This window comes from Apteryx mantelli, chromosome 2 (genome assembly GCF_036417845.1).
Source record: "Apteryx mantelli isolate bAptMan1 chromosome 2, bAptMan1.hap1, whole genome shotgun sequence".
In the NCBI taxonomy this organism is placed as follows: domain Eukaryota; kingdom Metazoa; phylum Chordata; class Aves; order Apterygiformes; family Apterygidae; genus Apteryx; species Apteryx mantelli.
In genome coordinates, this window is record NC_089979.1 from 8,537,127 (window position 1) to 8,552,900 (window position 15,774).

Below are 15,774 nucleotides of genomic sequence, written 5' to 3' on the forward strand. Positions count from 1 at the left end.
AAACTATAATAAACTCATCACCTTTGCCAAGTCAGTTATGCACTAGCTGTCCAGACTTATGCAGCATGTTCTCAGGGTTCAGGAGCATGTTTTCCCCCTTGACATGTACGGCGTGTGTTCACTGCGCTTGTTCCACTGGCTACGATGGGAAACTGGAAACAGGACCAGATAGATCATTTCCTTGTTTGGAGGTGGTATAACCTCCCCACTTCTCATCTTGGCTCCAAACTTCACACGTCAAAGCTAGAAAAAAAAGCCAGCATGATGTTATTAAATAGTTTTAGCAGCCACTTTATCAGTTGAATGTACCTGTCTGGGGGATTCTTTAATGATACTGTATTCTTTTTAATTCCACAGCATTTTATAGTCATCTTAAAAATGCCTGACACTGGACTGGAAGGAGGTATTATTTACTATGTGCTCTTTTTATTATTAACGACGCAAAATATGTTTTCTTTCCCGAGAAGCCGTGATGTGTGTGTGTGTTCACTTTTCCCTCTTGTGATCCCCGTATCATCCCTATAGCACAATTTAAGATATACTCGTTTCTGCCGGGGGGGCGGGGAGCAGGCACTCGCGGGTGCTGATGCGCTACCCAGCCCCGCCGCTCAGAGCAGAGCGTTGCACCGCGGCGCCGGTGCGTGGGACCCCCGGCGCGGGGGGCAGCTCCCGCCGACGCACGGGGCTGGGGGGGGGGGGGGGGACACGCAGCGGCCACCCCCACGCCCGCCCCCTTCCCCCCCCCATCCCGCGCCCACGGTGGGGGGGAGGGAGGCGGGCGGCGGCGCGGGCGGCGCTTCGCCGCGGGGCCGGGCGGGCGGGCGCGCAGCCCCCGCGGGCGGGCGCGCAGCCTCCGCGGGGGCGGCCCCGGCGCCGCCCTGCCCGGCTCCGAGGAGGGGCCGCGGGCCCCCGCCGTCCACGTGGCCGGGGGCGCGCTATATTAGGGCCGCAGAAAGCCGGGGCCGCCAGGGAAGGGGAGGGACGGGGCGCCCGCAGAGGCTCCGCGGCTGCCGGCAGCAGCAACAGCAGCAGCTACCGCGGCGGGGGAGGCGCCGCCGCCGCCGCGCCGTGCCCGAGCCATGGGGCTCCGCGCCCCGCCGGACCCCCGCGCCCCGCCGTGAGTACCGCGGCGCCGCGCCCCGCCGCCTTCCTCCTCCTCTCCCTCCTTATTCCACGCGAGGGCAACTTTCCCTCCGCTTTACCTGCCGCCAAGCCACGGCGGGAGCCTCCTTCTCCCTGGCGGCTCGGCTGTTAAGTTTTTTTATTATTATTTCCAGCCCCCCGAGCGCTGGCGGAGCGCGGAGGTGGTGGCCCGGCTGCACCCCCCGCCCCGGCACTCCGCAGGGGGGCGGCTCGGCCCCATCAGCCGGGGTTTCAATGCGGGCTGGGGGATGCCCGTGCAGCGCCGCGCACGCGGGGAGCGGGGTGCAGCGGCGGCCGCAGGGCGCCCCCCGCGGCGCATCGCTGCCCGGCGCTGGCGGCTCGCGGTGCCTTGCGCGGCCGCGGCGACCCGCGCGGGACGCACGCGGCAGGGAGCCTTGCGGCTCCCAGGGGCCGGCCAGGCTCGTCCTGCACCCTGCCTCTCTATTTATCTCATTTTTCCCACCCCCTCGGGCAGCCCGGGCAGTAAAGCCGGCATTGCTCCCCTAGAGCAAAAAGCCGGCTATCTGCCCTAGGTACCCGCTCGCAGAACTGACTTCCAGTGAAGTATGAATCACCGGTGCTGGAGGTTAGCAGTTCGGTCGTTAGGTGTGTTTTAATTGCGCTTGATTACACTTACGTCTACGGTAAGCATGCATCCCTAGTCTGTACCGTGACTGGTTGTGGTCTTGGCGTGAATGAAAACAAATGGGTGAAAGAAATGCCTGGATGTGTATTTACTCATCCCAGATGCACAGGATCTTTCAACTCTTTGTAAAGAAACGGTTGGATTTGTATGTATCCAATAAACTGAAATAACTCATTCATATAACTGTAAGTTTGAATTATATGTTTGCCTGCTGGGCACACATGTTAAAGGAAAAAAAAAAAACCTCCTTAATTTGGGATCTCTGAGAGAGATTGGAAGGGTGACAAAGCCCTTGTAATCTCTTGTGTCAATTTTCATAAGCTCTGAAAACTCTCTTTGAAAAGGAAATTAAATTTTCCTGTGGAAAAGAGACAGGAAATTCAAGAAAAGTCATCTGTATTTTACTTTGATTCCCCATCCTCCTGAATTCACTTAGGTTGGCGTTGTTCGATGGCATAAGTTAAAGTGAAGAGTGTCATTTGAGCTGTAGCCGTCCTGCCTCTTGGCAGCCGAGACCACACTCGATTAGCAGCGCGCTCCTCCGCTGTGTTATCTGCACGGTTATGGCTGGAGGGGTGGCTCTGTCCTAAGCATCTGCTTTGAAATGTTTGGCTTGATGGACCCACAGCGTTCCACACCACCCCGTGCCCGTCCCTTCACCCTCTTCAATCTACGGAGCTTAATGCAAAGCCTGCGGTGCTCCCATATTCGTCATGCCCCGGCGGGACTGTGAGAAGAAGTCGGGGTTGGCCCCGAGGTCCTGCCGCCCGGTTCGGGGAACCGCGCGGCGGGTGTCTGCGAAGCGCATCTGTGCCCCACGTCCCTCCTGCGCTCGTCGGGCAGCTTCGCGCTTTTAATCTGCTTGAAACACGTTTTAAAGCTGGGGCGGGCGGAGCGGGGACGGAGTGAGTGGATGCGAATAAAAAAAAAAAGGTGGGTTTGTTTATTTGATTATCCTGGAAACAACAACAACAACAACAGCGGAAGCCCTGTGTAGGTTTAGGTGAACTTGGCACTCTGTCCCTCTGCTGATTTGTCACTTCACTTGCTCTATTTCGGTGCTGCTATAAAATAGCACTTCTGCAGGTTTAAAAATCCTTTGCCTTAACAAAGCCAAAGCAGCCTGCAGCCCTGCCAAACAACCTTTAAAGCCACCACGGGATTTTTAAAGCATGCTTTTATCTGCTGCACGTTTATTTTACCTTTCTGCTAGCGGCTTGTAAGAGTGGTCTCTGAAAGAGTGAAAGGAGAGAAGAATCCAATTCGGTATTCTTTGGCTTCCTCGCTTTGTGCACAGTCGGACAAGTGCAGTGGAGACAGCGATTTGCCCTCTTTGTATGAATTTTTCGCACATCCCAACCAGAAAGGAACTTGCCGCCTTGCTTTCAGGTTTTTCTTCCGAAGTTAATGGTATTAATAGCGGGGATGCTGGCTTCTCAGCTGACAAAGGTAACTTTTAAAAACAAAGTATTGCTTTGTATGAGCCTTTGTATCTACTTCCCTGAATTTGCTTTTCTACTGATGTAAGACAGGGAGTGATTTGAGAGGAAAATTAGGGTTATACAAATGGAGGTTCCATCTTCCAGGCTATAAACAGTATTTCTTATCCCGAGTGCATTGTAAATGCTAGTGTTAAATGATAGTAGCAATATGCTTTTATTAGGAGTGTCTTTTAGATATTATGTTCCAAGAAGTATTTTCAGAAGTTAGGTGAAGCAGAGATGTGCTTTTAAAAGCAAAGAAATAGCAGTAAATCCAGCTCAATAGCACATTCAAAGTGCTGTTAATCCCACCACCTGGTGGAGCTTTTTATGGCAATGGACTATTGCTGAGGGAACTGAATAAAGATGCTTTTTTTTGCCTTGTTTTAATACTGTCAGATGCTACATATAGAGTTTCTTTAACTGTTTTTCTTCCTCATACCAGACTTAATTTTCTGTATCTTTCTCTCTCTGTGTGTGTATGTGTGTATAATATGTATACTTTCTGTACTTTACAAAAGAGGCATAGGACCATTGGTGTCTAATCCAAAACAGTGTTCCTCTGTAGGACAGATAAATCAGTGAATAAGAAATCAATTTCTTCCTTCCTATCCTTGCCTTTCCCTTTCAGGCTACTTTTTTTCCTTGTATTTCAAAGGCAATATGATGCTGGCACAGAGCATGACTGTTATCTGGCTATTCAGCTATTGGTTTGCACCTAGGAGCATTTCTTAAGTAGAAGAATCTCTGTTAATAGCCTGTCCCTCATTAAAGATACTCTAATGAAAGCTGCAGCATGACTTTTAGTGCAGGTTAAGTTAGCGTTGTACTAAACCTCACTCTAAGTATTGCTATAAAAATTTTTGCTATAAAGCCTGTGCACGCTCGAGTCTGCTGATGCTTTTACCTGCAGGACTAGGCTGGAAAGGGAAGGCAGATCTGGAGCCTTAGTTTGGTGTGATGCACAGAAACCACATGTCTCTGTATTCATCAGCAAGTGAGGCAAAGATGTGTTTAGAGCCACGCTTTGAGCTACCCTCGAGTGTACAACTGGATGAAAAAAATGCCGTTAGGTTTGCAACTCTCTTCTCTGATCTACTGGTAAACAGACTATAGGAAGGTGAGTTAAGACTGGCTCTTAGTCTGTGGATCTCATTCATTTAAGCCACTGCCCTACATTAACCTCCTAAGCTAAGTACTTGTAACTTGCTGGCGAAAGCAGTTGACAAGCAAAAGAAAAGCACCTGCATTTTTGACTGATCTGAGATGTATTGATGTAGGTTTAAAAACTGGGCATATACTGCACTTCATAAGATAGAGTTGAAGAGGTTCCTCTGCCCATCTCTGATGTACGTGCTGCTGCCTAACTGCATCGGAGCCTGACTGTCATGTGTATGTTATGCCTATTAGCTGATAAATTCAAGTCTGAGTAAATCAGGGATATGGAAATTAAAAATAACTTCCTGATGACTGTACTCATTAGCTAACACCTCGGAACGGTGAGTGAGAAACTTCCTTGTTTTAGTCATAGTCCTCAGAATATCATACGGGATAAACAATCGAGACTTGCAGATAAATTATTGCTGCATGTGTTTTTATTGCTTTTAATGCCATAGTGTCTGATCGCCTCTGTGTCATCCAGGAAACAGATCAACCTGGACCTAGGCTAATTGGGAAAGGCCGTACCTCCCTTCTGCCTCGCTAGTCCTGGCTGCTGTGGTATGTCAGCTCTCACGGGCAAGATGGGTAGATACCTTTGCAGCCTGTCCAGAGCAGGTCTGCAGCCATCTCTGGGCCTGCAGGACATCTAGGGCTTGACATATATATATATATATGTGTGTGTGTGTATATATATATATATATTTTTTTCCCCCGCTCTTCTAACCATAGTCATTTAGTGCCATTTGAACTGCCCTGAACTACCTGTCCTGGCCTTCTGGAGCTGGTCCAGAAGGGTGCAAGTCTCTGATACTTCGTGTTGTGTCTGGGACCCTGGTAAGGGCGGCTCTGCTGCCTGGGGCGTCTCCAGTGGCATCTGAAATCTCTGTTTAGCAACTGAATTGACTCTCCCAAGTACTACAGAATGCTTTCTGGGCACTGACTATTAGCTTATGTTAATAATATCCATTTTATAAGTTGTCTTGTCTACTGAGGAAGTAAGCTTTTTTTTTAGGGAAGGATTGTTTGCCTGTGCAACATGCAACTCTTATGCTTTGATAAGGTCTCTGGGCTACTAAAATATCCATTAATAGTAGCCACAGATGAATCATCATTAATAACACTTCTGCTTTTCTTTCCCACTCATCCTGCTGCCTTCCCTTTCCACTGGTACTGTCGGAGTTTCCCATACTGTAGTTTGTAAGTAGCAAACTCAAGTCACTTCACGGTAGGTATCCTGTAAAGCTATGGAAAGCTGCAAGTAAGAATTGTAAAACATGCATATCTGTAAAGCGCAGAGGACGGGGACTTCAGGCTGGGAGCTCTTCTTAAGAAACTGCCAAGAGCATTAATAAAAGCATGCTCTAAGGTGTGCATGAATGTTAGGGATGTAGTAAATTGTAAAAATCGTAGTAATTGTTAAAATACAATTTTGAGGGGAGAAGAATGTGGGATGTAATTCGTTCCTGGCCCTTCTGCATTTTAAGGTGTTCTTGGTTAAGCTGCTTAACCCGTTCTGACATGTGTATCTGTCCCTTGGGAAAATAAGGCTTTTGCCCTGCCTACTAGATGACAAAGTCTTTGGGCAGAGACTCAGTGTATTATTTCTGGGGAGGAGACAAGAAATCTCTAAACCTGGTAAAAATGACAGCTATTTCTGTCGGCTGATCACTATATAGCAGAGTGCAAATGAGGCCCAATACAAATGGGCGCACGATGCGTTTGGTAACAAATGTTTTAAGTGTGACTTCCTTGCCCTAAGGACATAATTTTGATAGGGCTTTTTTTTTTCTCTAGTAGCTTTTAAGTTTTTTTGGGGGGGAAGTCCTTTTGGGGAGTTTTTGACACAGGCTTAGCCCTCCGTAGCTCCAGCCATCCACCCCGAGGGACTGAAGGTGAAGGAGGGACTGTGGCTGGAGTCCACGGTGCCTGGACGCAGCCTTCGACACCTTCGTGGTGCCTGCCGTAGCAGTGCTGCTGACATGGAGGGGGTCACACACATTCCAGGTATCCCTAAAACTCACTAGAGCAGGAGCAATCCCCATCCATCCCTTCAGAGGACCATTCTGCAGAGCAAAAACCAGCGGTGAACCCCAGGTGTTAAACTGGGCGCAAGTTTAAAAGCTAGTCTCTGGACTAGGTGATTGCTGCTGTAATTTTCGAAAAAATGGTGGGTTTTTTTAGCTGTATTGTTCCAGTACAAAACAAAGGTTGCTCCTTTTAAAGGACATTAAAGAGCCAGCCTTCAGAAATTATTCAATCAATGACTTGGCCTTACATATCTGAAATGCTGTGTGTGCTGACACATCACGCTGCTGTACCAGCTCAGAGAAATCTAATTCTATCAAATCTGCCAGCTCAGGTCTTATGACCCTTCTGGGGAAGCATAAGGCATCACCTGCAGTCTTTTGGGTAAAAATCAGATTCCTTATCTCCAGCTCAAATCCAGTGCTTGCAATTGGAGCTGACTTTACAGTAGGCATCTCCTTTATGCCCCCAGAGAGCGCATCAGGAGCTGTCAGGGTGCAGCAAGGGATGGGGAAGCCTGTATCTTAAATTTTCTTAAATTTCTTTAGTCCAAGGAGATGTGGTGGTGCCTTTAACACAAGTCACTCTTCGGCAAGTATACAGGCTGCAGCTCGTGTGAGTGCCAGCTGCCAAAGGTGTTGCTCCACTCATCCAATGCCTTCTCTTACCACAGCTTGCTAGATCTGTTTGTGCCCATGGTCTGACTTGTTTTTTTTGTTTGGTGACAAACGTGAGAAAAGTCGGTTTGCAACCTTAGAAGCAAACTTTAATTAAACATTTCCTGGCTGAGATAATTTTGGTTTTGATCAGATGAGACATTCTTGCTTTTTTTGTTTATTTAATCTTAATCTGGGGTCCATTTCAAACACTTTGAGATAGAGTCAAAATTAGCCATTTTGAAAGAGCTGAAAAGAAAGTTTGGCTTAAATATCAGAAGGATTCCTCAGAATTTGACACGGCCCTGCATTTACGCAATTTATACCGGCTGGTGGCAATGTTGAAATTACACCTGAATCTGGGGATTTGTTTCTTGTCTCCTTGAAAATATTTTTCTTCTGAAATTACTATTCTTCAGAAAGTTCACCCAGCTTTTCTCTTCAGGGGCAATTCTGTGCCTTTTGAATAAGGAAAGTATCGTTGCTAATTCTAATATTCATTAGAAGAATTAAAAGTATGCTTTCCTGTTCTTTTTTTTTTTCCCTCCCACATCCTCTGTTTTTTTCCCCTTCAGATAAAATTTGCTGATACTGAGAACTGGTGAATGTCTGGTCAAGTCCTATGTGGCTCCTCCCTTACAAGCAGACCTGCTGCTCTTCCCAAGCAGCTGGCTTAATTTTAGCCTACAAATTCACCCTGAAATATAAAACAAACAAACTTGTGCTTTGCCCTTTACCCCATTAACAAAACTCCACCATCGAACTTCAGTTGTTAATGCTGATGGCTCTCTAATCTCCAGCAGATCGAGCAGCAGCAGTGGTGGAAACACACAGCAGCTAGAATTAACACTAGCAGGCAGGACAGAGGTGTATTGCTAGGACGGTTGAGCAGGCACGAATGCCATAGCCTTTGCCATGTACTTATGGGAGAACATCACATGTTCTGAAGATTATGCCATAGGCAACTCAAAAACACAAGGAAAAATTGCATTCGCCTTTATCAAAGGTTGAATGTTAAACAGACGGGCCCTTGGCAAAAACTTCTCTTGCTTATGGAAAGGCAATGTTCAAATATAAAGCAGTTCATATAAAATACCTTGCGGAAACTGAAGTCCTCGCTTAGTGTGGAGAAGGAAGGGAAGAGTCAAGAAGGGGTGGTTAGTGAGGCGACCCTTTATAAAATGGTGAGTCAGCTCTGTTTTTTGAGTTTTGAGTGCCTAAGGTTTAGGTTGCCTGTGTAATTGGAGACTCTGTTATGGATTTATGGGGACCATATGGGCTGGGGCTGCAGCTGTGGGGTCAGGGAATACAGTTTCTCTTCAAGATCTCGGCTCCAGATTAAAAAAACAAAAAATAAAAAAGCCCTTGCCTTGGTTTTCACCAGTGTTACTCAGGCTGCAGTGTGGTGACACCAGGCAACTCCTTTTCCAGCCAGAGCTTCAAACTGTGCTGTGCTTGTCCTGTGGCCACACTGAGGACTGGTTTCATCCATATTCCTGCCATGTAGTTGTCCACTTTGTCAGCAGTCTGCACTGCTCTGTATAAGACTTGCCAGCCAGGTTGCTTGCAAAAAGTGTATTGGCAAAAGATGGCAACAATTCTAGGGTGGAGTATCAGGAACTGATGAAACTTGGCTCTCATTTGCATCCATATCTCTTAGGCTGCGTAAACTATGGCATCCTGCCCTGCTCCCACTGATAAATGGTCCCCCTGGGCCAAAGTCAAAGCTGTTCCTTTGCCTGCCTGGGTTTCTGTGGAAATGCCTGCAGAAAGGTGTGCAGCACTGTAGGCAAAGCTGCTTTGGAGCTTCAAAGTGAAGCTGTGCTTTCCCTAGTTTATGCTCCACTTCTCTCCTTCCTGAGGACATACTAAAGTAGGTTTCAGTCCGGTAGCCTTCTGTGTTTTTTTTTTCTCACTCTTCTGCCTGTTTTCTTCCTCTCATCAGTCCTGCTACTAGAATTGCTCCTTCAGAGGAGCGCAACCTATTTTCATCTCTCCCACTTCTCCCTTCCTTTGCAATGTTTTGTTCTGTATGTGCCAAGGTCAGAGTGAACCAAGAGGTCAGAAGAGCAAAGGACATTTAAATTTTACATCAGAGGTCAAGCGTGTGACAGTGGCAGGATGTGCTTGTGACCAAGAACTTGGAATCACCTTGGAGAGCTGAGTCCTGTCCCATCTCTGCCTCCAGTTTTACCATCTGTAAATGACAGCATTTGACCTTGTTTTCCTGGAGGTTGAGTTCAATCTATAAAATGCATGGAGATCCCAGTAAACATGATGCCTGCCCTCTGGACTGACAGCTTGTTTTTTGTTTTTCTTTTTTTAATCAGGAAACTAAAAGGAAATGCTCAGCAGTAAGGACAGAAGATCTTTAGACATGTGGTGTTGGCTTTGGTGGTTCATTCTCTGCTACTTCATTGAGTAGCGCAGTCATCGGTGATGTGCAAAAGCACTGTTGGGACAACAAAAAAATCACCTATGTTTGTGCTCTATCTACTGTAGTGATACCTGTGCTGCAAGAGTCATGCCATCTGATACTCTCCATAGGGCTGTTGGTGTACTGCTTGTTGCTCAACAACTTGTTGAGATGTTACAGAACAATGTAAAGTGTCATTAACTTGCTGTGATTGTCACAGCAGATTTTATGTGAATACTGGTATAAATAAAAACACTTCAGGCCAGAAACAGTATAGGAAAAAAAAAAAAGTATCACGGTAACAGGGTGTGTGAGATAGCAGCAGCTGCCTAACTTCTCAGATAGCATGACAAAACTGCTGGGCTGCTGGAGCGTAACTGTCCTGCCATCTTAAATGGCCACTTCATTAGCTTGCTAGGGCAGTGAGATATATGTGTACTCTGGGAGACAACCTAATAAAGCAAGCCCATTAAAAAGTATAGTGATTACAAACCAACTTTCCCTGAGGCTACCACGTTAGGTTTGGTAGGACTTGTTTAATTATACATAGTTGTGTGCAATATTCAGATGCTGTTTGCCCCTTTTAAGAAACTGGAAGTGTTTCATTCACCTGTAAGACATAGACACAGTAAAAATATTTAAGGATGCTGGAGAGCTGTGGTGCATAGTGCAGACTGAGGGGGAAAAATGGGATGGTTTAAGCCTCTTACAGGTGGGAATTTCACTCAAGCTACAGGAAATAAGTGTGATGGAAATAAGACACCTAATTCTGATGTTTCCTAGTCCTTTAAAATCATGGAAGTTTGCCAGAAAACAAAAACTGTTGATCCTCCAAATGTGACTTGTTTGACATAATGCTCACAATTCAGACATCTGCATTACACCAATGCTGGTGTAAATGCCTAGATGAGATGTTGATTTGTGTCCTACGTGGTCCAGCCTAATCTACCTGGGCTTCTGCTAGAGCACTGTAGGTCTGAAGTGCAAAATGGCTGGTGCTTCAAATGGCAATGAGCCTTGAGCAGCTACATAAGTGGCCATGAGGCCAAAGAGCAAAGGAGCAGGAGATGGAGAGATGCTGGCTATTAAAAAATACGTGATACATTAATTGCAGAACTGGATAAAACACTTGCTGGTAGCAATGAAACAAAGCAGTTTAAGTTGCCTCTGCAAGGCAAGACTTTCCTGTCAATACTGAGCTGAGTGTAAATATGGGCTGAGTAAGCTGCTAAGTAATTGCAATTTATTTTGGGATTTTTAATAGGGGAAAAAAATGGAGCTTCAAACTGAAAAAAATCAGTAGGTTAGAATTACCATACAAGCCTGTTTGGAAGGGGATGCTTCTGTTTCATATACCACGAGGAAAATGGGCTTATTTCTTCCTCTGCTGTCATCTGGCCTGCTGGGGGAGTAAGAAAGCGCTAGTCCTTTGTGCCTTTGTTCCCACTTGCTTAAAATGAGGATCCTTATCCTTTGCCTATTGCTGTAAGAACAGTGGATGAAGAATGCTTTATAAAGCTAAAATATTACTGGATTAAGCCCAAAGTGCTCAATGAGGTCACTGCCTCTATTGTTTCCCGGAGAAGAGCTTTTTTCCCCCTCTCATTTCAGTAGTAGCCCTTTGTCCCTATGGCTTAAAATACCCAAGTTCTGCCTGTGAGGACTGTCATTGCTCTAATTGACCAACAATCCTGAGAAGTGCCTTGTTTGCCCTATTTAAAGTTATTCTTTTGGAAAAACAAAAGTTATCCTGTGGGAACAATATTAGTGTAACTGAAAGCAATCCTTAGATCCTCTTTAGGCCAGCTATTGAGAACCCACACATCCCAATTTTCTTTTGTGTGGGTGAATTTCTGAAAGAACTTTGCTCAAAATGTCAACTTCCCTATTTTATTGTACCACACACAAACCTGTGGGTCCTCTGTATTTTTATGGGGGGGGGGGGAGGAGGGGAGGGAAAAAAAAACAAAAAACCACCGCCAACAACAAAGCTTCATTTTAGAAAGTTGCGTTTATCCAAGGTGGAACTCTTCCCAAAAATTGTACTCAGAGCCACTAACCATGTTTTTGGCATGTCTCTGAATTTGCGATTTGTCTGACTATAGTCTGCCAGCAAAACAGTGCTCCATTGCTGTCTTGCTTGGAAATTTACTGGGCATGATATGGACACACAGAAGACAGTGCGTATCCTCAGCGAGTAATATCGCAGGAAACACCCCGGAGGCGGAACACGAGACCCCGTCCCAAGGCCCCATTCGAACTTCATACGCTTCCTCTGCAGATTATAGATTTGCTTGGCAGAAGTCTATTTGCCGAGTGTTGTGTTACCAGGGTGGACTGTAACTCTTTCTGTTCTTGGAAGAAAGCAATTGTTTTTTTTCAAGAAAGCTGTTCCACGGGGTGAAACTTTGTGCCACTGGTACTGCCTGCTCCTATGCTGCTGACATCTTTCTCACTTAAACTCTGAAATGCTATGCTTTGCCATTGATGTCTAAGAGTCAAGTTAAGGGTGAAGATAGGCGAGGGACTTGGTCTTTTTAAAAAGCACCCCCTTCCGACTTCCTCACCGCTACAAAGGGAACTCTTTTGGATATGTCAAAGCATGGATCCCTTTTTTACTTTTGCATCTGACCAGGGTTTACTTTGACAAGTGTATCACTTAGGGGTGGAAATTCTCTTATTAGGGCACTGACACTTTTCTGAATATTAAAAACCCTCCAGCTTTTACAGCTGTCAAAATCAATCCCACTGATTTTCCCTTGCAGCTGCCATGCTCTCTTCTGGGCTGGTTGCTCCTCCTGGGCGGCTACGTGGCGGCCCCACTTGTGCTGGCACTGACACTACTGACTTCCCAGGAAATGAAGGCGTTTCTGCTGCTAGGACCAAGTGCTGTATTTTGTTTTGCTTTCAATCCTCTTTTCCATCAGTGATAAATGCCGCCTGACGGCTTCGCCTTTCTCCAAGAGAGAATGGGGTCGTGCACAGTAACCTGGAGCATAGACTTGTCATATCTAATGAGCTCATTAGGGCTTGATCTGCTCATTACCTGAAGACTCTTTTGAAGCCAAGACTGAAATATCTTCTGGGGGCAGAGCTGCTGAGGAGCCTGCGTCCCTCTGAGTCAGCAGGACTGAGGAAGAGTTAGAATCGATTGCTGAAGATCTCCTCTTCGTAATGAGACTTACCAAGCTTGTGACTTCTTGTAATCTCTTAAACACATGACACTTGTATGAACAGGGCTGTTGGTGTTGGTTTCCCTGCCCGATTCCAACAGGACTTTTTTCATTCTGTATAGCAGTGTTTTTCTTAGAGCCATCTGCCATCAGTGTCCAAGAGTCCAGTTCAAATGTGTGGTGGGTTTTTTTGTTTTTTTTTTTAAAGGGATGAAATTTCCTTGTTTGAAAAGTTACCTCTTCAGATTTCCTCCCCTTTCCCAAGGAAACTCTTTCACAGATGTGAGAGCCCTTGGCATTCTACTTATAGCTCCTATACAATTTCAGCTTCCTGTCCGAAGTTGCTGCAATGTGATACTGTTGCAAGATTTTTTTTTCTCTTCTCTAAAAGGCAGCTGTACTTCAGAAGTGGGTGAGGCTTCCTTGTAAATAATACGTGGTAAAATATTTCAAACTTGATGAGTGATCTTTAGGGCATGCAGCAGGGGCCTACAGAAAGAGACGGGTTTTGAGAGTTAAAGAATTGTTGGGTTTTTTGTATGTTTGCTTTTTTTGTTTGTTTGTTTTTCTTCAGGAGCTACAGGGAAGTAACACAAGCTGGCATCCAGAATTAAGGTGTCCTGCAGTCAGTCTGCTCAGTAGACTATTTTGGGAGCCATAAACGATGTAGGTGTCATGGCAGAGAGACTAATCTCTAAATCGCATCGAGTGAGAACAGTAGTTGTGTAGGCTCATACCATCATTCCCAGCAGGTAACTTCACTGTTCCCCATCTCTTGCAAGACTTGTGTCTTGATCTAAATAGGAAGGAGACTTGCATCTTAGCCAGGATTGCATACTGAAGTTAGTCCATTAGCAGGGATGTACCTAGATCATGATGAAAACTAAAACTTGTATCCCTTTGACATAGTTGCACAATGATGCAGAATTTCTTCAAGGGGGTGACTTGGTTTTTGATCATACCTAAAAATAAGCAAGATACTTGCTGGCATATTTGTCTTTTCATTGTCTGAACCTTCATGTGAGAAGGTGGCAGGGGAAGAACATGAGTGACTTTCAGATGAAATTGCATTCATTGGTAGCAGCACTGGAATTCCTGTTGAGATGCTTCCAAAGGATGTTACATGCATCTGGCAGAAGCTCTGCTTATGTTTTCCTTTGATACATGTCCGGAACCAGAGACAGATGCTGTAAATGAAAGTAATTAAATGTGTGGGCTTTTTGTAAAGGATGGTTACTGTAGTTCATTTCACGGTTCAGGGGTCAGAAAAGATCTTTGAAAACAAGTTTGCTCTGCCTCTGTAATTGGAAGGACTTTTTTTTTTATTTGTGACCCTTGTTGAATAATTTTGTAGGCAAAAGTATTTTGCAATAACAAATGTCTTCTCTTGGGCATTATCAGTAGCACTTTCTTTGTTCCTCTGTTCGGAGTGCTTTAGACAGAACGGAAAAGGGATGTGCTGAAGCAGAATTTCTTTTTACCTAGAAGAATTAAAATAAGTCCAGCAAGCACATGGTTTATGCTTAATTCTGAGAGCCTGAATCTGATCTTGCTTTTACTAATCTCTAAAGGGATTATTCCTGATTTACACCAGTCTGAATGAAATCAGAATCTGGTTCTAAAAGCCTAATTGTACTTTAGACATTGTCTCAAGGCAGCTGACCTGAGAATATGAAAAGGAAGCTTGGTTTCCCACAGGTTAATTGCTTAAATTTGTCAAGGTAAGTGGACTATAGCTTGTATAGCAGGGCTTGTTTTAAACTGAAGACTCTTTATCCGGGAAACTGTATTGCAAAAACTTGGGCTGGAATCCATTTACCTCTATTGGACTAATAAGAGATAGTAATCAGAGGACCCTCTTTGGTACAACAGAGTACTCTTTATTTGCATAGTACCTTTCATCAGAGGATATTAAATAACTACTTCATTGCAATTCTGGGGGCTGTTCAGCCAGGCAAGTCTCTTTAATGAGCTGTAGTGACTCTAGTGCCTAGCAATGAAACAAAATAAGCTCGTACACTAGGTCTCTGATCGTGAGTGACATCTGTAAGTAAGGGTCTGCAACCTAGAATGGGGTAAAGATGTTTATTCAGAAGCCCCAGTATTTTAAATTAAGGCTACAGTATGCCTATCTGCTATCAGCACGAGTTCAGCTGGTGCTCACTGAGACGAGTAAGAAAAGTAAATGTACAGCATCAGGCCGTGTGTGTGAAAACATAGGACATCTTTAGATCGTTGTTACCAACTCCTTTGCAGTCCCAAATTGGTACACTTATTGTTCACATTTTGACTGCCTACATGCTAATTTTAAAAGGTCTGTTTATATGATACCTGTCTATATTGTGACCCAAGGGATACTCTATACATCTTCTCATAGGCCTTTTCTAAAGGAAGCTAATGTCTTACTCTATATCCTTGCATATTCCCAAATAAGCAAGTTGCAGTTGTCATTGCTGCAAAGCACAATTTTGTCACAAGGACACTTGCAGTGATTGGAGTATCTAAACACTGTCAAGTCAATGTATAATGTCAAGAGACAAGATGGTTTCCCTCATGCGATGGCTCACCTTACTCCCTTAGAACATTTTATTCTTGAATTCTGTTGCCAACTTTGATTTCCCAATAACTGTCTCTTCGCCGTGACTATCTGAGATGCTCCAAGCTTTAAACTGTTTTTGAGTTATAGAACAATCAGGGTTGTGTCCCGCCACTGAAAGCAATGGGGGACCTAAGTGACTGAATCAAATTTCTAATTTACTATCTTTGCTGAGAGATGGTAAAGGACAGTCTGCAGCAGACTAGCAGGGCATATTCACAAAAAGAAATGACAGGACACATACAAAGTTGTTTAGATGACCGTAAGGGTCCTGTGTTTGTGGACCATAGGATACCAACAGCCCATAATTCACCCAGCACAGTGATAAAACACTGAAATCTGGGATACTTGTCAGAACTATATAGTGCTAAAACATTTGCTCATGCTGATTCAGTTGACCCATACAAACATCTGTTCTTGCCATGGAGTTGAGCCACCTTTCCATGACTGAAAGTGTGGCTACAACATTAAATATAT

The 15,774-nt window shown here is 45.0% G+C and overlaps 1 protein-coding gene across 5 annotated transcripts in view; it reads left to right on the top strand.

Annotated features, from left to right (window-relative positions):
- Positions 1-1,050: 1,050 nt before the first annotated feature.
- The window catches only part of ST3GAL1 (ST3 beta-galactoside alpha-2,3-sialyltransferase 1), an 89,515-nt gene continuing 74,791 nt past the window's right edge, over positions 1,051-15,774 (top strand). For 4 of the 5 annotated variants that reach the window (XR_010883266.1, XM_067290133.1, XM_067290134.1 and 1 more), the window contains exon 1: positions 1,051-1,117. The gene's annotated coding sequence lies outside the window, so the exon portion shown is untranslated. Of the gene's footprint in view, positions 1,118-2,824; positions 3,239-15,774 lie in introns of those variants that run through there. The other variant, XM_067290132.1, reaches the window with a different exon arrangement.